This window comes from Lethenteron reissneri, chromosome 25, assembly GCF_015708825.2.
Source record: "Lethenteron reissneri isolate LAM-NWPU_2019-01 chromosome 25, ASM1570882v1, whole genome shotgun sequence".
Taxonomy (NCBI): domain Eukaryota; kingdom Metazoa; phylum Chordata; class Hyperoartia; order Petromyzontiformes; family Petromyzontidae; genus Lethenteron; species Lethenteron reissneri.
In genome coordinates, this window is record NC_083803.1 from 17,849,671 (window position 1) to 17,874,367 (window position 24,697).

Below are 24,697 nucleotides of genomic sequence, written 5' to 3' on the forward strand. Positions count from 1 at the left end.
GGCTCTGCTGGGCTGAGCGGTGTCGCGAGCGGGGAAGGGGGGCTGGGTTTGGCGACCAGCGATGGGGCGGCGTGGGAGAGGCTGCAGGTTTTGATTAAATTAACGCAGTGGCGAGGCTGACAAATCTAATCGGCGCGGGCGACGCGCCGGAGTGAGGCGCGACATACGGGCGTCCCTCCCCGGGTCCCTCCCGGCTCGGCGCCGAGCGGGGCCCGTGCCTCGTCTCCCCGCGCCGGGAGCCTCATCAATCCTGCCTTAGCCGCGCGTGACAGCGCTCGCCACCGCGCCTAATAAGCAGAGCGCGCGTCTGCTGGCGCAGCCCGCTCCGCCAGCCCACGTCGCCAGCGTGCGCAACTCGTCGCGAATTTGGCGGAGGGAAATTTCAATGATTTTTGTTGTTGTGTGTAATGTTTATTCCGCGTTTTCTGACTGGTTTTTTTTTACAAATGGCAACAACGTACTGATTGTCGCCGTCCTCGGCTATCTGGGTGGAGGCCTCGGCGTCTCCACGGCGTCTCCACGGCGTCCCCTCGGGGTCTCCTCGGGGTCCCCCCGGCGTCCCCCCAGGGTCCCCTCGGCGTCCCCTCGGCGTCTCCACGGCGTCCCCTCGGGGTCCCCTCGCCAGTCACTGCCTTCCTCAGTAGGCCTCGTCGTCCTTTTAATTCCACTGAATTTATATAAATTATTTGACTTCTTTCAAGAAAAGTTGTTTATGAAAATTGTACACAATTCACCGCATAATAATTTTAATTGTTATGTTTTATTAATTATATTTCTCTATATATGTTCACTTCATCTTGTCTCGTGTAAATAATATTAAATTACAGATGTTTACATCAGATAAATTTTAATTTAGCATTTGTATTATCTGTTGCATATTGTATTACTCAAATACTTTTTATGTATAAGTTTTGATAAAGCCTACAGTTTAGTGTTTGTGTACAGTATTAGTGTTTGTTATACTTACCTATTTTAATTCTATATTAATATTGCTATGGTTTTTCTCAGTATTTCACATATTACGCAAGACTGCCGCCATATACCCTACTTTGGCACATTCACTCTCACTCGAACTCGTGTCGCCTTGTGTAGCCACACAGAACTGTAAGTCACAGATCTCCCATTCAGTACGATAGATGGTAGGGACGAGTGCTGTTAGCGAGAACCTATCAAGGATGAAACAGCACACAGTGGTTTGACTGAGACCAACTCACCCATGCCTTCCTTAGTCTCTGATTTGGTCTTACACTACTCCAGGTATGAATGTTTACAATTTATGCACCGATAATGCCGCATTCATGTGCAACAATTGCATCATTCTCATCATCGCCGCTTTTCTCTAAATGCATTCATGTAGGCGTGTGCAATATCCACTCATGTCCTGGTCAAACGTCAACATGTCTGGGCGGTGCTCATCTCCATCGGTGGCTCAGAGCCAGCAGTGGAAATTCCACATTCTCATGGCGGGCGTCATTCTCCTGCGTTTTGCGAATGCTTGGTTACCGAGCGTAGTCTCGCGCCTGGTGAAGAGCCGACGCGTTTGATGACACGACGGGTCTGTGTTGGACGAGTGGGTGATCCCGTCCCGTACTCCATGCAGGTTCCGTGCTAGATTTGTTGAGCAGGGGCACAGCTCTCGAGGGTGCAGGAGGTGCCACTGCACCGAGGCCCACAGCCAGGGACGAGGCGTGGTGCACGCGCGTGACAAGCAGCCTGGGCCGGCACCACCACAGGTTGCTCAGCCGCCGCCGCTGCTGTTGCAGCGCTCGTGTCTCTCGCTGGGGAAACTCGCATGTAGCCAACTTGTCGGTCCGCGGAGGCAAAAAACGACACAAGTTGCAGCGCTCGAGGGGCCGTCTTTACGATCAGCCAGAGCCGCGGCCACACGGGGCGTCTTGAGTGACACCCTGGGCCGCATTAGCGCAGTTAAATTGCCGGCTATGCAGGACCCACGATGTGGCCATGAAGCCCCCTCCCTGCCTCTAGGAGTGCCACACGTATTCTTTTCTTGTCATTGTTGTTGTTTATGGCTGCTCGACTAGTTATATCGTAACAGTTTGCATCTTGGATACCTATTTAGACCATTTTACAACAGAGAGGTGGCTGTGGGTGGATATGGTGGTCACAGTGCTGAGCCAGCGCTGCTGAGAACCTGGGTTCCAGTCCAGGTTAACGCCACATGTGATTAAACCAGGTTCCCAAGTGTCGCGAGCTGATGGGCTCAGCCCCATCAACAATGACTGCTGAGATAAAAACGCCATCGTATTCAAATTTGACTTTCACTTAATTTGACTCAATACCAGCTTCGAGAATAAACACATTATTATTGCGACTGTCACTGACAGACAGCGATTTCATAGCAGGGTGTGTGTGGGCACGTGTGAGACCTATTGCATAGAGATACATATGATGTCTATGTAGAGATAAACGTTAAATCTTGCATAGTGCATCTCAGAGAATGGCTACGCAAGAGATCTCTGTACAGATACGTTATGAAAACCCCTTTGTGGCCTTTTTAGCTATTGGCGTGGTTTTAAAAAGCCAACGTTTTTGGAGAAAATGCACAGCCTACTTGCTGTACCGCTTCGCGCAGGACACTTAAGAGCCCAGGTTGGGCATGTGATGCGTGCAATGATCTATTGCCGTCCGCCAACCCAACCTTCTCAAGTGCTCGGAAGTGCCGTAACCACCACACTGACAAAAAACGAATAACAAATCCTGTGATACGCAAATGAAATTAAGTGCAAATTACAATGTTCAAACCGTTGGTTAAACGCTCGGGTTTTCTACGTTTGGCACTGGCTATGTAACAATTCATCGATGAATACGATAGAGTGTTGTGCTCTCGAAACACGCATGCACGTGTGCGCGTTAGAGTCGATTTTGTTCGAGTAAAGCAACTCAAAACTTTAAGCTCATGGAACAGATGACACAGAACAAATGAGACAGACGGTCCAAATGAGATCGTTTCAACGCGACAATAATGAATTTAACGTTTACCTAGAATCGTGACAGTTCACAAAGCGCGGGGTGAGTGCATCTATTGTGCTATGGGCCCCATGAACTGAGTTCGATTCCCAGCCACGTCCAACATATCAGTGGTGAGTAATATCTCATCTGGTCTCAGGCCTCCGTATATTGACTCAGCCTGAAATATGAGTACCAGAGTGCCCAGGGGTCGACATTACCACGTGGGAAACAAAGGCAGCTAGGCGTGGTTAAAGCCACATCAACATCTCGTGCACCATTCCCCCCTTAATAGGTGCTCGCTAACATCAATGCCTAAGGAGAGATGGTGGGAGACTGTCAGGACAGACGTTGGGGTCGCGTGTCGATTGCGCAGGAGCGGGACCCTGGCGCAAAGCGGAACGCGTTGGCAGCAGCAGTAGCAGCAGCGGCGGCTTTGGCCACGATGACGTCGCGATCTTGAACACCACTTGCCCCAACAGTCTGTGAGACTACACGGCACGGCGGGTGTTTGTCTTTGTGTGCGCGCTGGGTGGGCGAGTGGGGGGTGTGACGCGCGAGCGATGCGTGCGGGGTGGATTCAAACCAGCGAACCGCCGCCGCCACTCGTGAACATCCTCGAACACCGCCAGCGCACCCCCCACCGACTGTGAATGAGTTCTCAACTTGAGCTTACAGCTGCTGCTGCTGCCGCTGCATCGTGCGGGGCCGCCACAGCCGCAGCCGGCGCGGTGTCGCAGCGCCGCGGCTTAAGTCGCCGGCTCTAATTAGCGCACGCAGCACCCATTTATTGGGGTACTTTGTTGATGCGCTCGGAATTAATTTGTCCGATGATGCAGAGTGGCGACCGCCGCCTCCGCTCCACGTTCGGCGCAACGACGAGGACATTAGCATTCCGCCTGTGGCCAGTCAGATCATCCAGGTACTAATATCTTAATCCTTCCTCGCCCCAGTTTAATATTAATAAGCCGCTGCCTACAGACCGTGTGCCGGTGTCATGTTGAAGGATTTGAAGAAACAACACTAATTTATTAACGACAGCCTCGAAAAATACTGTCATTAACTGGGCTCGACAGACCATCGAAAACCAGACAGCGCACGAGTGCGCAGGCCTGGCTGATAATTTTTCACGCGCGCCGGCCGCTTGCATCGCTTCTATGTAAATTCCACCCAACGCTCACATACACACAGACACACACACACACACTGGTGCCATGCGTATCTTCGCACACGTACGCCTGACAGAGCTGCCGCTACCACCGCCGCCTTTTTTTCATCAGAGATCGCTCACGAAATCCGACAGAAGCCCAGAATGGTTCCGCCGCGTCTCGGGTAGCGATGAATCACTCCGCGCTGCTGCCGGGTACGGGGGCCGTGCCGAGAGCCACGAGTGCTCTCTGCGCCACCAGCGCGCGCTCGCGTCGTAGCAGCGGGGTCGGCCACGAACACAAAACAAAGGGGAGCGCCTGGCTTTTCAAGGCCTCGCGTACCCGCAGAAGAGCGCGTGGCTCGCAGCGCACGCCAATTGCGGGGACGCACAATGGGCGGCGAGAGCATCTCCCGTGCCCATCGCGTTATTTACCAGAATCGCATTGTCTGAGGACGGCGTGAGGAATTTAACCCCCCCCCCCCCCCCCACCACCACCACCACCCTGCAGTTCGGTGGAAGATCACTGCGCAGCCTCAAGTGGAGCCGAGCGGCTCTCGGCTCGGGCGCATTTCATTTGTCGAGTGCGTGGGCGAAGGGACGACGGAGGAATGGGGCCCAGGGTGACGCACGCGCGGCGCGACGCTTGTGGCGAAAGCGGCGGCAGCGTGGGCGAGGCTGGAAGAGCTGGGGGGGAGCCGTGCCGGGGAAGATGCGCGACAGATCGGCCAACGGTGTGTGGCTCAGATTGTTTTTTTACGCATTTGCCGAGCATGAGGCCCAGAGGCCCAATATGCCAAGCGGTCAGGAACAAACAGCAGCAGCATCAAAGATGTATCACATATGAGTATAACATATATCTTGAATTGATCAAGGCTATTATGTCGAGCTTGGAAAGAGAGGCGATCATGATGATTATGATGATTATTATACGATGAAGGAATTCCAAAGTGGAGCAGTGGAAGGGAAAATTCAGAACGAGAAGTGAGGTGACCTGCAGTGTGGTGGTTGTTGCTGAACAAAGCGTGGAAGAGGCAGCCAGAGTCAGCCTAAGGACATGAAAACATTTGGTGACTGCTGAGATTTTTCAATATTCACCGGGTAGCCTTTAAGAGACTGTTGTAGCAAGCGCTGTTAGTGAGCACCTATTAGGGCCGGGAGAGCGCTCGACATCGTGTGGCCCGCACCGCACCCGTCCATTTTTGTCTCTACACTGCACGAGGTAATCACTTAAAGCTGAGTCGACATAGAGGATGCACGGGGCTGTTCATACATTCGCCGCTGATGTTGGTCACGAGTTAACTCTGGTTGACCCTTACTGGCACACGAGCACACACACAACACCCGTTGTGCTTTACGAGCATGCAGCATTCATCAGCGCAACGCCGATTACGGTGACTGCCGCTCCCAGTGAAGGTAACCGACGGGGGCAGGCTCGGTGCCCTGTAAGTTACGGCTCTCTCTGCGCAACGAAGCCCGCACACCTGGGGAACGAAGCCCGTACACCTGGACAACGTAGCCCGCACACCTGGGGAACGAAGCCCGCACACCTGGGGAACGAAGCCCGCACACCTGGGGAACGAAGCCCGTACACCTGTGCGGCGTTCGAAGCTACAGAGCAGGAGTCTCCAATCGTCCTGACGATTCGAGCCACGTGCCAATATCTTCGCGCGGCCCAGGGCCGCAAGACCCACACACGTTCCGTGGGGTTCTCGAATGGCCCTAGCCCGTCCACGCCACGCTCCCTGCCTCGGCTGTGGTGGCGATTTCAATTCCGAAATATGCGGCAGCGCCCCGGGGGAACTCGCGTCTGGATGCGCTGCTCGTGGCGAGGGTCCTCGGCCCGCCCACGCTCCCGCAGATCGCTGCTGCTGTTTCAAATGAATTTTATTCTGAAAAGTGATTACCTGCACAAATGGACATCGAGGTATTGGTGCTCATCTAATTTATTTTCATAAACCCGAGCAAGTGGTGGCAATTCCACATTCCTATGGCAGGGGCAGGATTATCCGCAGGACAACCACTGTAGACTTCCCCAACAAGTTGCACAAATGTTATTCACCCCAGAGGGGTCGACCCCGGGTATGCCCCCATGGACCCGCTGCGCCTACTCCCCCAATAGCCACAGCCGTGGTGGGCTGTAGTACGGTGCATGCAGCAGGTCCGCGTTTGAATGCACACGCCCAACACTCCAAACAAGAGTCCACGTATCCACAAGCAACACCCTCCCAAAAACGAGCCATGAGACTCGCGTCGAAGCGCTGCGAGGTAGCTAAAGGCACGATGTTTATGATTCGCGTGCCCCCGTTCGCACGTGACGCCCTCGCGAGCCTCTCACGGCCACGCTTTTATTTTGGGAAGCCCTCCTGCTGCCTGCGAGACACGGTGTGCGTGAGGTGTCGCGGTATGGGAGGAACCGCCATCCTCCATCTCCCCCTTCTCACCATCCCAGAGTTTTCACTTTCCAGGCCCAAACTGTGAGGGCGATGATGCTGGGAGCGTTGGGAACCCGCGTGTCAATTGACACTGGCACCGCAGCCATAAAACTGTCAAAACGCGGACCTTTCATTCAGCAAGATGCGCGCCGCGCACAGAGGAAGGGGGTGCACTTACCCGATTGAAGACGGCTCGGCTCAAGACTCCTCTTCTTATTATTATTATTACTATTCAGGGGAGACAGGTGTACACGCGCGCACGGCGCACTCGCTTAGGCACACGCACGGTCGCGACATTGCGTTTACACTATCCTCGTGTGAGGGTGCGGAGTACAGCATGTGTCGGGCGAGTGGATATCGTGGTATCACACGGCGCCGAGCGCAATGCGAGACCACGAGAATGTCAAATATCCTCACCGTGCAGGACACCCGGCTACAACGTGGTGGCTGCTGCTGCTGCTGGAGTCCCTGCCCGCAGCAGCAGCACCGAGGGGCGCCACCCAGGGGAGGGTCCCTCAGCGGCAGGGCCCAGGAGGCAGCGGTGGGCTGCAGCGATTGAGAAGGCCGGGGCCAGGAGCTGGCCACTGAGTGGTGGGGCCCACTAGGAGCGCTCTCTCGCATGGATGTTGTCGACTGGGAGGGCGCCCAGGCAGAGGAGGGCCTCGGAGAGGCCCAAAGGAGGCTGCAAGCACCTCGAGAGGTCGTGCCGCGTCTGGGAGGTACAATGACGAGCTTCGTTCTCGACGCAGCTCCACACGGGTCACACGATGGTGCCCATAGCTCTACCAGTGGGGGTCACCAGGGAAAGACGTCGCGGGTGCATTCCATGGGCAAAGCGCTAAAGAGCGCTTTTTTATTGAATGGCCTGTTAGCCCAGAGTGCATCGTGACCCAGAGCACTCGCGGTTTGAGAAGCTGCCTCGCTGAGCATTATGTGGGCATGGTCCCAGATCATTTCAAGATTTGATCTGTAGCGAATGTCCGCCACCTACCGCTCAACGAGCTGTGCGATTTTCTCCGCCATTTTAGAAAGCGCTCTCCTAACGCATCGTTCAATAAGAGCCAACTTCCACCTTGGCGTGCCACGGCAGAGCGCTCTGTCCGTTTCAAGGATACCGGGGGGACATGTTGAACGTCGAGCGGTGGCCGAACGGAGGTTGTGGCTGCTGATTTGAGGCAGGAGGGAGGCAACGGACAAGGGGGAGCGCAGGAAGGTTGATCGCTTGAGGGCAGGGATAGGTGGGGTGGGGGGTGGTGCTTTGAGGCTCTTCTGAGCGATTTTTAGGCCCCCGTGGCAGCCACGGTGGTGGTGGTGGTCCCATGAGCCCAGCTGTGACACACACATACACACCCACCTACGTGGGTGTGTGTCCTGTGGACTGGACACACACACACACCTACGTGAGTGAGTGTGTCCGATGGACTGGACCTCGAGTGGGTCGCCACAGATTGATTCGCTCTGGGTTTTTGAGGTCACACTGGGCCACTGATAGCTCCTCGTGTGACTAATGGAGTCATTTGTAATAGTGGAGATCATCCACTGTGATTTCTACATCAGCTGGGCATTAACGATGCACGGTGACGGCCAACGTCCACTCGCCCAGTTTTACATATGCATGAGGCGCATGCACGCACGCGCGCGCGCGCACAGGCACGCACGCACAGGCACGCACGGGGTAATGCTTCTAATGCATCAAACTCCGCTCCTGCGTAAATACGCCAAACGTTGCCTTCGCCGCGGCTTGGTTTAATTCCGTCGCTAAGCCAAGCAGCCCCTTATCCTGCGCTCGCCGGAGCCCTGTGACATTCATTGATGGCGAGGCTGTGCAAATTGTACAGGTGTGCGAGTCGTTTGTGAGACCGTCACTCGCTTGATGGCCTCATGCAAATTTCGTTACAATTGCGGCGTGTTCCGGCCATTTAGCCACAAGCCGCAATTTTAAACTTGATTTCCTAAAATGCAGCTCCTATTATGTGCTTTGGGTTAAGCGGGCTAAGATTATGGGGATTTAAATTCTAGATTTACAGAGAGGGCTTTTTCTTGTCTTAGGATGCTGTGATTTTCAATGCGATCACGTGATTTATCCTGGGCATGATTTTTTTTGTAACATTGCCCAGTTAATAATATCTAAATATGAGCATGCGTCGTTAAAATACTATTGCCGGAATGTAGTTTAAATTTCGATTTAAAGCTTTCGTGACTGCAGGGATTCATCTTCTTGGTTCTTTCGGTAAAGTCGACAGACCTGGTTTTCACCTGAGGACGGCTGCTTGCGTTGTGGCCGAAACGTCGTGAGAATTGTTTTATTATGTTTATTTGTATTATTTTATTACTTCCCTTCTACGTGACTTTACCGAAAGAACAAAGAAGAGGAATGTAGTTTGTTTTGAGGCGTCAGCCTCCAGTTTCACTCCAGTGTGAGTTAGCGTCCCAGGTCGACCGCCTTTGGAACGGCTTCATTGTCTCTTGTCCCAAGCTCCCATAACCTTTCACAATTCAAGAAATGTGTTCCACTATTATCGGTATAAACGTTCCTGCTGTTCTTTGTTACTGGCCACTTGACGGTTGTGCTCAACAACCGTGTTTTAAAAATAAAATATTATATTCTTGACTTAAAGCTTTCGTGACTGCAGGAATTCATATTCTATTCTTGCCAATGTTGGCACCAGCAATACGTTGAGGAGCTCAACGCCAATGTCCAGGTATGTTGACCACGACGAGAGGGCTTCAGCAGAGAGTTCGTGTCGTTTTGCTCAAGAGTTAAGTCGACGCTGAAATCTATCTACATTTCCTGGAAGACGAAGCTAAATTTGATAGCTTTTCCATAATCGTCAAGCTTCAACAAACCACTGCTGGATGAAGGCCTCCTCGAGTCGCATCAATCGCTCACGTTTCTGTAATGTGACAGTCCATGGAACACCTGCAGGCGAGCCGATCTCTCTGCTGCGTCTCCGCCGTGAACGGCCTATCGGGCGCATTATCCCCATTGGCTGCCACTCCATCGTCAGTCTCGACTGCTCGTCATCGTTCCTCCTCGCGACGCGTCCTGCCCATGCTCACCAACCGTTCTGAGCAGGAACTGCAATGTGTCTAACTTGTGATTGTTTTCTCATCCATGTGTTCCTCTCTCAGTCTCAAACAATGTCCTTTGATGCCTGCCGTATGTCGGCGCAGCCTCTTCACGTGGCAGTGAAGCCGACGAAGCCGTTGTTGGCACACCCAAGCCAATATTGTAAATCCTGCCGGTGTGAGAAAACGCCTGCCGGTTGACTGGCTCTCATCGTGGCAATGAGGAATTTCCACCACTGGCCCAGGGCTACCAACAGGGACGAGCGCTTGTCCAAGACTGGATTGAGGAGGGGGCCGCTTTACCTGGCGAGTGGAAGCGTTATCGTTTCGTTTGAAGGGAGGTCCTTCTGAAACAACACAAGGATAAAGGCGGCTTTACAGTTGATGTACAACACTTTTTTTGCACATATATCCTCAGGAAATCCGTTTTAAAGCCAATAATTAATATTTCTTTAGCACCCTACTGTTGAAATACTTTTAATTAAAATCACATTATTGCATCCATTACAATCGACGCGGTTCATAATGATATGGGCCGTGATTCGAGATGTGTAAGCGTCACCTGCCGACACAGATATGCCCGCCCCTCTTTTTGCGAGTGGCACCTCAGGGTTCAGCTTGAACGAGCGGGGGCTGCTGTGTGTGGGTCCGTGCGTGGGGAGCGTTAGCGGAGCGGCGAGCGCGCTCCGCTACAAAGCCGGCGAGCCGAGTTCAAGTCCCGCTTACGGCCAACACCGGTGACGATCATCTTGACCGGTCCCGGGCCTCTGCTGGGTCGACTCAGCTCTGGGGAGAGGTGCGGCAGGGCGTGGTGCTGGCCACCCACCCCCTCGTGCGCCATTCAGGCCTTAATAGGTACTCGCTAACAGCAATAGCCCCAACAGCCTCTAGGTCGACTCAGCCTTAAATAAAAGCACGATGCGGTGTATAGACATCATCACTCGGGATACAAAGCAGTCAAGCATCGTTCTTTCCTCAGTGTGTCATCCCTTCCCTTAATTCATGCTCACCAACAGAATTTACCCATACAATATCGTACCTTCCCATATCTGTACCTCCACGTCAAATATGTAAGCAATGTTTTTACACATCCCATCAGACACGTGGCCTCCTGGGAGTGCATCATATCAGCAGCATTGGGTCAACACAAGCAAAACTCCGCGAACGATGCTCACTGTAAAACGAAAGCCTACACCAGCCAACGCAACAACAAAAAACCACACACATTGTGCAGAATCCCACGAAACATATGCCAGGAAAGCGTCCAATACGTTTGTAATTAAATCGGGATTGGTGTTGCTTTGCGCTGGCATCGCTACCTTTATTGCGCCGCTCAGATGCGTCGATGCATGTGGCACCCGGTCTGGCTTCTGTTCCTCATCCCGCCGCGCGGCGTGCGCGAGAGAGACGGGGCGGGGGCGGGGGGCAGGGGGCGGCGTTCTCTCTTGCGGGATGGTTTATAACTACTACACGCCAAAGGTCCAATTGCTTGACGCTTCCAATAACGAACTTTACAGGGTTGTTGAATAAACACGCAATATTTTGCACAAGGCTGGAGGTTTTAAAAACATGCAAATGTTGTCGTGTGAATTTGTGCGTCACGAAAAGTCCTGCTCGAGATTCAGACGGCTTGTGTCACAACCACTGCGTTGTCAGTAGGCATCTTGTGTTATGAAATCTTAAGTTGAAATGTTCATTCATATCAATGTGTGTGTATGCCCTAATAGGTGATCGCAAACAGCATATTCTCTGACAGCCTGTAAAGCTGATCTTTGTGTTTGCGCCGTAAGTCAAAGTGCGCCCATGATCATTAAACGTGTCTCATTATTATAAGTCCTGAGCCAGTGGTAACATCCACATTCCTATGGTCAGGGCCCAGTACATTCGCGCAACAGCCACTGTAGTTGAAGCTGACCAGATGGTGCGCCTTCTCCCCGCCCCCGAGTGGCGATATCAGTGCGCGCGTGCGCACGCTGACGGCGGGCGACGTCGTCGTTCATGCTCGTTGCGTTCACGCGGCGATGTCGCTCAAGGCGCCCGCGTGTCACTGCGGCCACGAGGCACTCGCCCGCGCCCCCAGAAAGCCTCGGCAGCCCCGCGGGGCGCACTTGCGCCGGGCGCGGAGCGCGCGAGGGGGAGTGCTCACGCGGCAGATGCGCTGCTCCTCTGCTGCAGCGAGGCTGTGCCATCCCAGAGTCGGCCCGGCCCAGCGGTTGTCACCGAGAGCGAACAGCGTGCGTGGGCGGCGGCGCAATATGGAACTCGTGTTGCGGTTCCTGCAGCTCCGGAGAGACTCCACTGCCCTCTCCGCTCCCCGCCATCGCTGCTCGTTCTCTCTGCGTCTCCTCCTTCGTCCGCTAGACAAGCCTTGGGGATGTTGGAGGGTTAAGAAGGGAATACGTAGAAGGGGCTGGTCTGGCCGACACCACGCCTGTCCGTCGTTGTTTTCACAGTTCTGATGTTTTACACACTGCACCAAGTACCAATTTAGTGCTGAGTCGACTTAAAGGAGGCCTAGGACCAGTTCAGATATCACTCGCCATCACTGTTAGCGTTGGACAGGAATCGAACCCAGAATGCCACGTTCATAGTGATACGTGTACAAAGACAGGCACACATACGTGTACTCACACAAGTGTAAGAGCAACAACAGCTGCCATTCGACACTAAGTCGTGGTATAATGAGTTATAATATTAACATGCAATAATACCACCACAGCACCTGTGTAAAGTGAGAATTATCACCGGCAGAGGACAAAGGACAGACTCCGGTGTTACGGGTAAACTGACTGAGATGACAACCAGTACACGCACACACGTGCACACAGACACCCACACAGGTACACACACACACGTGCACGCAGACACCCACACAGGTACACACACACACACGTGCACGCAGACACCCACAGAGGTACACAAGAGCACGTGCACGCAGACACCCACACAGGTACACACACACACACACGTGCACGCAGACACCCACACAGGTACACACACACACGTGCACGCAGACACCCACACAGGTACACACACACACACGTGCACGCAGACACCCACACAGGTACACAAGAGCACGTGCACGCAGACACCCACACAGGTACACACACACATACACGTGCACGCAGACACCCACACAGGTACACACACACACGTGCACGCAGACACCCACACAGGTACACAGACACACACGTGCACGCAGACACCCACACAGGTACACAAGAGCACGTGCACACGCACGGAGGCTGCTCCCCGTGAGGTCCGGGTGCTGCCTGTGGCTGCACGTGCTGTGGGATGCGCCGTCACGGCGTGGTCAGGGGTGGTAGTGGTGGTGGTGGTGTGTGGAACGCCTGCAATCAAGTGGCTGCGATGTAGGGTTGACGGATCGCATGGGGATGTGTGTCATGTGTGTGATGCGCCCACCTGCGGAGCAGAAAGGTTATTGTGAGAGGCAGTGTAGCAAGTAGGTTCCTGATCTATCATCGCGGAGCCTGCCTATTTGTGTGCATTTTATCAGAAGTACTCAACAATGAAGAATTACTCAAATAACATTTTCTGCAAAAATTCAAAAATGTTTTCCTCCTTATGAGCTTCAGAGCTTTTCTGGGAAAACACGAAATATACATGGTGCAGTGGTTGTTATTTTTTTACGATTGCTATTCTTATAAATGGCTTCACAGGTGCCAAGCAAAGGCACCGTGATGCATAAAAGGTGGCGAATGGCGAGTAACCACAGACTTCCTTCATTTATTTGTGAAAATCGTCGCTGGTCAGAACGGATGCCTGAAGCCGTTGATCATTTGTGCTTTTACTGCCCAAGTAATGAGAGCACACGCAGCGGCAGCGCCGGGAGGGGGGGAGGCTTCAGCGTCAATTAAGGGAAGCGCACCAGGGCCCCTGAAAGACCTCGAGCGACGGCGCGACCCGACGCACGCGGTGCTCGCCTCGCAACACGCGGAGCCTGCGGCCGCCGTGCTGCCCAGAAGCACGAGGCCCTCCTGCCTTGGAGGGTTGTAATTTGGCGCTCGCTTTGGAATCGGAACGCCTCTTCGATTCTCGAAGAAGAGCGGAGTGTCGCGAACGTCGAGTTGGGCACATGTTGGACCAGTGGCAAGCGGGTCTTTTTGTCGCGTTGAAGGCTGTGAAAATGCCTGGGAGATACTGTCACAATGTTTTACTTTGGTATAATGCCTCTAAGTAAGTTATCAATGCACGTGTTGTTTGATATTGACGCGTTTAGCGGAATGGGGAAAAATAAATCTGCAGAAATGTGAATGCTGTATAATTCATCTCGGCAAATCATAGATGCTTATCTTTCCATTATGTAAAACAAAACCTTTATTCACGGATAATGATTTCCTCTTACTTGCGTAGCTACCAAAACATAGACGTGGCTTTGTGTTGTTTTTTTTTACTGGAGAAATGAGCACAAATGTTTTATCTTTTGCACACAGAGACGTGCAGCCCTGACAGACGCCCCTTTACACGCATCTTTGATCGTTCACTTCACTTTGGCAAAATCCTAGGCCGTGATCACGGCTTAACATTCATTTGCGAATGTTTCAGGGTCGCTGGCAGACGAGAGGAGGCACATGATTAGTAGGCACGTGATTAGTAGCCACAGCGACACTGAGAGGTAATACTGGACGTGGTGTGACGGGTGGAATCATTGTTTTACAGGTCACTGATTCAGACACACGCGGCTAAAATTAAGCGTTGGCCGAAACTATTTTAACTACTAGCTTTACGAGTGATACTACTCAGTGGTCTTTAACGTCTACAGTACTTTTATGAGGTTTCGGTGGTTTCTGCAGCATTACTAAAGCATGAAATGCAAAGTGCTGGCTGGGTGTTATAGGACAGCCCATTTTGTCTTGGGAAAAAAGGAGTTCCTTGATTTGACACCACAATATTTTAACAGCTTGTATGTTATGTTGATAGCAAATGTGTGTATTAGTCTGTATGATGTGCTAAACCGAAAGAAAAAGACTCGTGCTAAAATACAATCGCGCAGCCAATGACGAGTCTAATTTAGCCGGAGCAAGCTTCTCCCAGCGTACGCACTGCAGTGGTGTTTCTCTGTCGGCATTTGTTGCGCGTGGCGGAATTCATCTTGGGGGCCTGTGTCTCGCTGGCGATCGCTGTGAAGTCCGGACACCTCGCGGATCTTTCTCGTTTTCAATCGCTCATCCGATTCGTGCACGCGCCGATCACTCGGTGCACGAGTTTGGCCAATTCCCATTCCTCGTGCCGCGTGTCGCACACCGTTCACTGCCGCAGTCCCGTTCTCCACGAGTCCAGTGCGATCATCGCGGTACTCCTCCGACTCCGCCTCCTCCTCCCTCTGCGTTCCCTCGTGGCGTTCCGCTTTTCTAGCGGCCAAACCGGGTTGCGCGATTGAACCCCGCGGCACCAATCTGTGCGGCGTGGACCGCCGCTGGAATGAAGTGGCTGCCGTAAGGAGTTTGCTCTGCAAACGAAGCGCTTGTTATTTGCGAGGCGCGTGCTCGTTGGTGCGCAGATTTCGTTGCTGGCGGTGTATGCATATGAACATATGGACGTTTGTGTGCCCCTGCTCGTACATGCATGAGCGTATGTTTGTGTCTGCACATGCCTCGACTCCGGGCCTTTTTCCCTCTCTCTCTCTCTCACACTTTTTTCTTCTTCCCGGCGTGGTTGTTTATGCCGGAGCGAGTCACGGTGCATGCGTTGCCGTCTGTCTCAGGATTGATGGAGCCACTAACACGTGAAGAATTCGTGCCTCAGCCAAACAGGAGTGTAGCACACCAATTGCTTACCTCTTAGCAATTTGGTGTAATTTCTTTCTTTTAACTAGGCAGAGAAAATGCAGGGATGCTCAAAAACGACGGTGCTGCACATTTATTGACGTTTACAAGCCTCTCACTGTGGGGCAGAGAGGGGTGTTGCCGTTTTAACGAATGGTTTTGGCGCCTCGGTATTGCACAGCGTTGATGAAACAACACGAGCGTCGCCGGTGAGATTTGGAAGGGATTTTATTATTTTAGTGGTTATTTGTATGCGGCGATGGGAGAAGTATTGATCGGCCCATTTTTCGGAACCTAAAAATTCCTCCGGATAGTCTCCCGTAAACACTTTCTCAATCCATGCGGTGTCGAGGCGGATGTCATTCAATTAGCAATACGACTTGAAAGTGAATTGAACTGCTCTGAATGGGCTTCTGAGCGACGCTTCTCAGGTTGTATTTTCTAAGGAAAAAGTAAATTTTCGGGGAAGCTCGGCAGTGGTTGGTGCCGAGTGCGGGTGACGACCCCCCCCCCTCCCCCCGCGCTCTCCTCCATTGCCGCGTGACGCCGCTCCACGCGGCGCTTCGTGCGGCCGCTTGGGCCGCTGCTGCCCGGCGGCGGCTCAGGGCCCACTCGGGTCCCTCCACATCCTCAACTCGCTAATTGCTTCACGATTTTAGGAATTCAAAGCGACGCCGCGAACGCAGCCAGAAGTCGCGCGCTCGACATTCCAGTTCTGGACGACGGAGAATAAATTTCCATTGGGTTCCAAACGAAGGCTATTAAAACGAAGAGACACCCATCAGACCCCGTGTAACTTATCCTCCGTAATTAAACTGTGAAGTTTTTTTTTTACCGTGAAATCCACAGGATTCCAGAACTTATTGAAGCACATTCATTATCTACGGAGACTACTAAAATATACAGCTCACGTGATAGGGTACTGCTGGGTCTCAGATTAATAAAATATACAGCTCACATGATTGGGTACTGCTGGGTCTCGGTTACATATTGGTAAGAATACGCGACTGACCTGTGACCTGTTGCAGAGGCTCACGGTTCGAATCCAGCGACCACCCTGATTAATATGGCCAGTGTAATCACCACCACCACAACAATAACAATAATCATTATAATACGAGTATGCACTACCGGCTTCACAGTGGATGTTAAAAATCACGTGACGTCATTCATGACAAAGATTCCGCACAAATTAGTCAACGGGAATCGACATATTCTTTGGGTCTTTCCGTAAAGTCACGTAGATAGAAAAATCATAAAATGAATTAAATAATCAAAATATCACGACGCTCCGATCGCAACACAAGCAATCGTCATCAGGTGAAAATACAGCGGTAGAGCTGCTGAGGCAGGGTGTTCTGTAAGCGTGAGATGGGTGTAGCCCAAGAGTAAGTGGGCGGGGCTAGAGATGGAATTTGCGTGTAAATGTGAGATCGGAGAGCTGAGCTACCAATGCAATGGCCACCTCCACAGCACACAGTCACCCACACACAGTCACCCACCCACAGTCACCCACCCACAGTCACCCACACACAGTCACCCACACACAGTCACCCACACAGCAGTCATCTCACGCTGTTGTGAGAGCCTGGCAGGACCCTCCTGAACGAGAGTCATTGGACTCAGTGAGGTTTTCCTGGGTCAACAAGTAGAATATTAATACATTTAACGGTAATAATAATTCATCGTAATAATAAACCATGACATGAAAATGATAAAACACGAGGAATGTTATTGTTGCACGCCTGCCCACGTTCGAGATTTTTGTTATGATGGGCTTGATTCCAAAATAAGTTACAGCCTCAATTTCTCGAAATGCCAATTCTTTATGGAGTGCAGAGGTCGGATAAGAAGAAGCGATGAGGCAGATGTTCTTATCCGTTCCGTGCGTCGTCACACACTCTCGCCCGTTCTAATTAAAGGAATTCACGTATTAATTGATTTAATTTTGATTTATTTCTTCCTCCGAGTGAACCTGTAAAGTCCCGTGCTAGCCTGGACTCTGCTCCGGGCTTTGCTGCTCATCAGTTCTGAGCATTAAGTGAGATTTAAATTGCTCGAGTTTAAACAGGAGCAGCTCAGTGGCTTCAAGGGGTGGGACATTTGATGTAGTATTATTATAAAAGCTCTTTGTCTTTATTTTCCTCGCCCCTCTGAAGCAGATTGCCTATTTAGATGTTTTATTTTGATTTCCTTTAAGAGCACAAATCCACAGTTGCGCATTAACATCAACCTTGGGATCTCGATCAAATGAGGCTGTTGCTGTTTTCATCAAACGACGGCGCTGTTAGCAAATGAACAGCGCCAGCCACATTATTTCTCTGTGATATTCGCAACATTTCAGTCTTTTTTTATGCCGATGATGGGCACACATATAGTACATTTGGGAGGTTTTTAATGAATTCAAGGTGATTTTATACTAAATATTAACAATAATTTTACCCATGAATGAAGTACGAAAGAAAATCAGCTTAATTTTAGTTTAGCCGGTCATGTAAATTCACCAGAAGCAAATACTCTCTGAAAAATTAGAACGAAATTAATAATTAAGTTGGAATTGCTCCCCATAGACAAGCGAGGAGGTTGCACCTCCGACCACGCCTCGATGGCTCGTATTGCACAAATCAAACAAGAGACGGAAAACATTCAGGGACAACTTCAATGTTCGTCCGTGCCAACCAGTGCGTGGGCGAACGTGTTTAATACGCGTGTATATCGGTGCGTTGAACCAAGAACAACGGCGATTGTACCGTGAGAGAAGCGAACACGCAAATTCCGCTGCCGCGCATTCCTATTTGTGAATGTGCTTTGACCGTCACCGTCTGGATGTGCGACTTTGTGGCGCGCCGAGGTTCACAATCCCGCCTCGCAGCCCCTGGCACGCGCGGCGACATCGTCGCCCGCTCGCTCGCCGCCCGTGCGAATTGGGCGCGCTGGGAATCCAGCGGAGAGGGAAAGATGACGTGAAATGTAGCGTCCTCTTCGCTAACAAACACCGGCACACACATCATTCATCACCGCAGCCTTAGCCTGCTGGGGCGGCTTTTATAAAGAAACAATCGGAAAAGCGATGAGATTTTCTCATTTTCACACAGGGGTGGCTCATAGGGGGGTGCTTCAGGCAGGGGGCTCGGGTTGAGAGATACAAGTGGGAGGGAAGGGGGTTGCCCAGCAGTTGAGACATAATCCACAAGAATCGACTTAAAAATAAAAAAGGCTTATTTTCATGTTTCTCGGTTAATCTCCTTCCCGACCATTGCATTCCTCGACAATACACTTCGCGCGTGTCCCGTCTTGTGCTCGATTTCGCAGCGGTTGATGCCAACGGTGTGGAGGAGCGTCGGGGAGGCGGCGTCGGACTCCTCCTCGCCCAGAACAGCAGGGCAACAACGATGCCTCTCCGCAAACACGATTTGCAGGACACACGACGACGCCGCCGCCGCCGTCACGCTGAGCCGCATGCGCGGATGACGGTGCCACGGGAGGTGCGAGCCGAAATAGGTACAGTGCAATAAGCCGACACATCTGCGGTTTGTTTATTTTGACGTCGACGCTCGGGCATTGCGCGGATACCTTCAGAGTCACGGCACGAATTACTCGGCGGGAGCCTTGCGAGAGTGAGAGAACGCTAACGAGACTCCGTCACCGCTGAGACAAAGAGAAGTTGACATTGTTTCACGTATTTATCCTTCGTCTGTGTACTACGCACGCAAACACAGGTGTCGTTCACGGTCTTTCCACGCACCTCTGCAAGGATCGTGAGTGTAATCAAACACTGTACAACGGACGTCACGCGTCGGAGGGCCTGAGGGCCATCTCGGTGATGGCCACTCGGTTGTTGGAGGTTCGCAGCATGGAAGCGGTTGTCCGTGCGGAGTGGTGCGTGCGAGGAATGTGTCACAAAACGTGCTTGCCGAAGAGCCCTGCGAAGTGTTGTTCAATCGCGCTTCTCAGCCCCTCAGCAACAGGCATCTCCAATGGCCAGGCCAGATCTGACTTGCGCTCATAAGCGAGCCGATGTGCGTCTGCCGCTGTGGTTGGCTTTGATTCTCGCTGCTGTGTCGCACAGATTCCTCGGCGCTTTCATTTGCTGCTCCCTTAGTCGCGCCGTGTGACTAATAGGAAAATGCGATGAATCCTACGTTTGCTTCACAGGGAATTTTTTTTTCTTAATGTCATTCTTAAAGCCCCCACTAAAAATAATCTGCACTTTATGCTTGAAAAGCAAATAGTTTCATTTTTATGGCCACATCAGTATCCTTAATTATTGTGTTGCGTGCATGAATTCACGGCCGTGAAACAAGCAGACCAATTTATACAGATAATCACTCCAAACACAATATTTCACAGGACAATATTGCTGAAATAAAAACAAGGTTCACAAATATTACAGAATGAATCAATTGGTCTAGGGCTTACAACACCTTTTTGGAGTAGAATAGTACATGTTTAAATATAAAGGAAATTAAACCGGATTCTTGCTCTTATTAAAATAAGAACGTGAACACATTTAATAAGGCCCATGCATGTTCATAAGTTACACATAAATGCAGCGAGATCCCCACTCGCTCGCCGCAGCCTAATCTCTCCTCCACATCGCATGCAGATCCCTGAAAGGATAGCCGCGCGCCCAATAATTTTCATCTCCGAGCTTACTATTATTAAAATAACTGTAATGCCATTAACCCATCGCGTACCAGACCCCGCGGGCACGTTACGACTGCCGGCACCAAACTGCTTGTGAACAATTGCACAAATATTCACACACACGTGTTGAAGCCACGTCCGTTCATGTTTGCTTTGAGCCTCATCAATGCCGTCATGCGATCTTTATGTGGGGCTGCCGTTTGGTAAACTCTGATGGCGGCGAGCCGTGAGGGCGTGCCTAAAAGTGGCATTTTATCGGCATGTTTCGGAGAACGGATGCTGAATGGGTTAAATCACCTATCCAGCTTAGGAACTTGAAATGTTAGACACAGGAGATGGGTGGGAGGTAGGGGAGAAGGTGGGATGGGCAGTGGGGAAAAAGAATAAAAAAGGATTTTAAAAAAGAAATTACAAGTGGAAAATTTCCCTGTCCTGAAGTAATATAATCAGCGTGAGAAGGTCATCCAGCCGGTATGGCTCCTCTTGAATGGTCAATTATTGCATGTCCCCTGGACGGGCGTTCATCAGAGAGTTGGTTTGGGCAGTGGCTTGGCAATTATTGCTGCCGCCGATGAGCCCTCGCCCTGCTGCTGAGGCCCTGAGCAGCGCGGTAATTTCACATTCACCGGTGACCGCCCGGCATCCGCTCTTACGCCTCATTTTGGAGCGGAGCGCAGTGCGGGGTTGCTTTGTAGATTCTAATGCCACACTTTTCAGGTGATCAGAGACATTGTTTTTTTTTATATACCTCTCCCGTGCTGTACGTTTGCAGATTTATCGTGCACAAGCAGCCTGATTAGTAAACAAAAGCTGCTCGAACGGCGAAAGATTTGCAGGCGCTGCACTTGCTACTCTGAGCCATTCGTGACAAATGTCTCCGCAGCAAAAAACATTTTTTTTAACAGACAGATAATTTTGGTTGATAACGAGAGCTAAACCATAGGATGCACGCAAAAATGTAATACCGTTATTAAATATGTAATCCTGGATTTGAAATGTGCCTTATAAGGATCCTTGTCCTTTTGGTGACTGGGACACGGAAGATGGGACAGAGCGGAACATCAGCCGAGCCTTGCTGCTCGAGAGACGTCTCCCCGGTGAGGTGTGTCCCTTCGGCGCTGCTGTGGAGCGCTGCCACAACTGGTTTCCATTGTATAAAGGCACGCGTCACTGTGGGCTCTCCACAGGAATAAATACGCGTTTAAAAAAAAATATGAAGCAAAAAAGTGCACAGCGTTTTTGCGAGCTGATTATTACTAGGTTGTTTTGCTCAATCATTAGTATTTGTTTGCAGTTGTTTATGTTCAGACGCGTTTTTCCATTTCATGGCCATATGAAATCAGCACAGTCATTTATTCCTCAGCATATATCACCGCACCGTAACCCTCACTTGTAAACTTTGGCTATTGTCACTTTACCATCGGAATATTGTCATTGTCTTGTGAAGCCGCGTTCTTTCACAATCAGCCATCGAAGAGCTCCAACCCAATGGCTGCACTCGTTCTTCTTCTGCGTGGATATGGATTTCGTAGCTGCTACGTCTCCCCCATCGTACGGATTCACTCTGATGGGGGCTGTTCATCTCGTCTAAAGTTCTAGCCCGCTTTTAACGGGCGCCCCAGATGCAAGAGCATGCTTGTTGTGAAGGGGACGAGTGGTCTTCATGTTTCTTAGACCCAAAAACAGTTCAATTTTTTTTTTACATTTCAGAACACCAGAATACCAGTTCTGAAAACGGGCCCGTCCCGGTCAAGCCAGCACATTTGTTTAGCTTTTGCTGAGGCTGAAAATGTGCACGAACAAGTGGCAGGTGACGCGTTGGCGATCAATTCACGGAGGATGCTGAGAACTGATTTTAGGCTAAATCACAGCCCGGTGGCTCCGTGAGCGATGCCTTCCAGTTGTGCCGCTCATACTTATTTAAAATCATCCGTTAGTGCAAAAATAATACATTTTCCTTGGCAAAGTATCAAATTTTGTTTCAAGGGATAATTTTCATCCCTGCAATTTTCTTTTCTTATAACGATGTACTTTGGCAGTACATAAAGTGTCATCGTGAAAGGCATCTGAATGTTTTTTTTTACTTTGTAGATTTTCAAGAAATACACAAAAGGCCCTTTGTGTCAAATGGAACGTAATGACCACGTCCAGCCAGAAGTCTGGAGCAATGTCCCACATTATTTTTAGAGCCAATTATGACCCCGTTGGAACTATGAAAGTGCCTTGAGCAAGCATTAAGCCTGATTTTAATCTCAAGGGAGGGGCTTTTCCTCATCACATGTTGTGGAAAATAAGTGGTACTTGGTCGGGAAGTTTTGTGTGTCAAAAATCAGGCGGAAAGATTCCGCGTGTGATTTGTTTTTAATGTTTGCAGCGCCGCCTCTCCACACGCTGCCACTTCCTTCCCAACGTCACCGTGGTGCAGATGCCTCCACTTGGTGCGAGCAAGTGGCAGTCACAGATGCATGCGTAATGATCAACTTCATGTTCCTCAAAATTAGTGCCCCTTGTTTGCTCATGAATAAAAACGAGGATTAAGAATGCACCTGCGCAGGCCCGCTATTAGCTGGAACGCTTTCAAATCGTGGGCTGGATGCCTCTCCCAGGTGGAATGGAGCCATATTGACTGCTATTGGCAGTTGTATTTATTCTTTTTTTTTTGTAATGCCACTGTGCTAGGAGGATCATTTCACTGAATCCAGGGTCCCATTCCTCCAGAAAATGGTGGTGACAAACAGGAACACAGCATTCAGCCAAGTGCTTAATGCACCCCATCCCCTGCTCCTCACCTCTGTAGGATCAGTGATCAAAATCCTGTGTCTGCTAATTATGCGGGGATTACCTAAGTGCATTGTCTGCAATAAAGAGGGCATTAAAACCCCTATGATCATTCACAAGTGTCGGCCGCTGAATGCCCACTGGGAATTGAAGAAGACAATTTGAACCGGACAGCTGCTCCAAAATCTGGATGTCTGATAACCCCGCTCTCTCTCACACGCGGACTGCCACTGCATTGGGCTGCGATTGCTGCTGTAGTAGCAGCCGCAGCAGTAGCAGCCGCAGCGATAACGATGGTGCTCCTGAAGGGTGGAGTGTGGGGCCAGTGAAGTGGGTGGTGGGGGGTGAGTTGGGAGGGAGGGTGGGGGCGGTGTTCGGCACAGTCGCTCACAGCGACCCGAGCACTGCTCTGCCGCGTGCGGCAGGACGTCTTAGCGCGTGAGAAATGGGCCGTTTCAGAGAGGGATCGATAAACAATCGCGAGGGCCTGGGGATGTGAGTCACCGGCGTCTCCCCGGAGACTCCCCTTAACAGAGTCTTTCTGGCAGTAACAGCCCCCACTTACGAGCGGACGGCAGACCACGCAGACAGCGCACAAAAACGCCATGATCGCTGCCAAATTGTGGCGGTTACTGCAAGCGCCGTGCCGTATTATTGTGTTCACTCAACACACACAAACCCCGAAGAGGGACGAGTGGGGGGGGCACAGAGGTTGTAAATACGACTGTGGGTTTCCCTCTCCCCCTCCCCACACTCGCCACACTCGCTGCAATCCCATCTCCAGGCCCTCTTCCTCCCCACACTCCTCCCTCCCTGTGCCGGCCCCCTCGACAATCCAAGAGACCTGCCTGCTGCGTTTTGCACGGGTGGTTGATTTGCGCTTTCAAATCTTTATCACTTATTTAAAGAGAAAGGGTATGGTCCGTAATGTCAGCACGAACATATTACAGGTTCTGTCGGATGTGCATTAGACATTTTCACGTTGCCACGCAGTAGATGTCCCGCGCTGTTGGCACAAAAAAGGCACTTTTCTGGCTCGGAGTAATTATTTAGAAAACGATCCTATCGCTTTACGCCCACACCGCGAGATTTATTTAAATGAATACAAATATGTGTGTGCATTATACTTGCGTGTATATGTATAATTTGGTCAAATGTAGTTTTGTGGCACCGTAATTTTATTTTTGTGAAATAGTAGACTTATTTTAAAATGTGCATTTCTCCGTAAACGCAGGAAAAAAATAATTTGGGGGTTGAAATGAATGTGATGAAGTGTAGATTCAAGATTGATTGGTGGATACAAGACCTGAGCTGATCTGTACTTTTATTTGGCTTAAAATGCATCTCTACCAATGCTGGTTGATTGCATTAAACGAGTTAGATATTACAGCTCTATAGCGATCCTGTCTGTAATCACACATAACAGCGATAATAATAATAATTGGCAACTCATTATCCATCAACTGCCGGATGAAGGTCATGAGAGTTTTTGAATAACAACAGTGGTGGTGGTGGAGGTGGCCAGGACCATGAACAACAGTGGTGGTGGTGGTGGTGGCCAGGACCATGAACAACAGTGGTGGTGGTGGTGGAGGTGGCCAGGGCCATGAAAAACAGTGGTGGTGGTGGTGGTGGAGGTGGCCAGGGCCATGAAAAACAGTGGTGGTGGTGGTGGTGGTGGCCAGGGCCATCAACAACAGTGGTGGTGGTGGTGGCCAGGACCAGTTCATATTTCGCTCGGTGCCGATGTTAGCCGTGGTCAGGGATCAAATTCAGGTGGGTAGGTTCCTAGCCGAGTGCACCAACCGCTGTAGGCACCACTCCACCCAGTCCCGTAAGACAAATCACGTGATAGGTTTTTGTTTCAG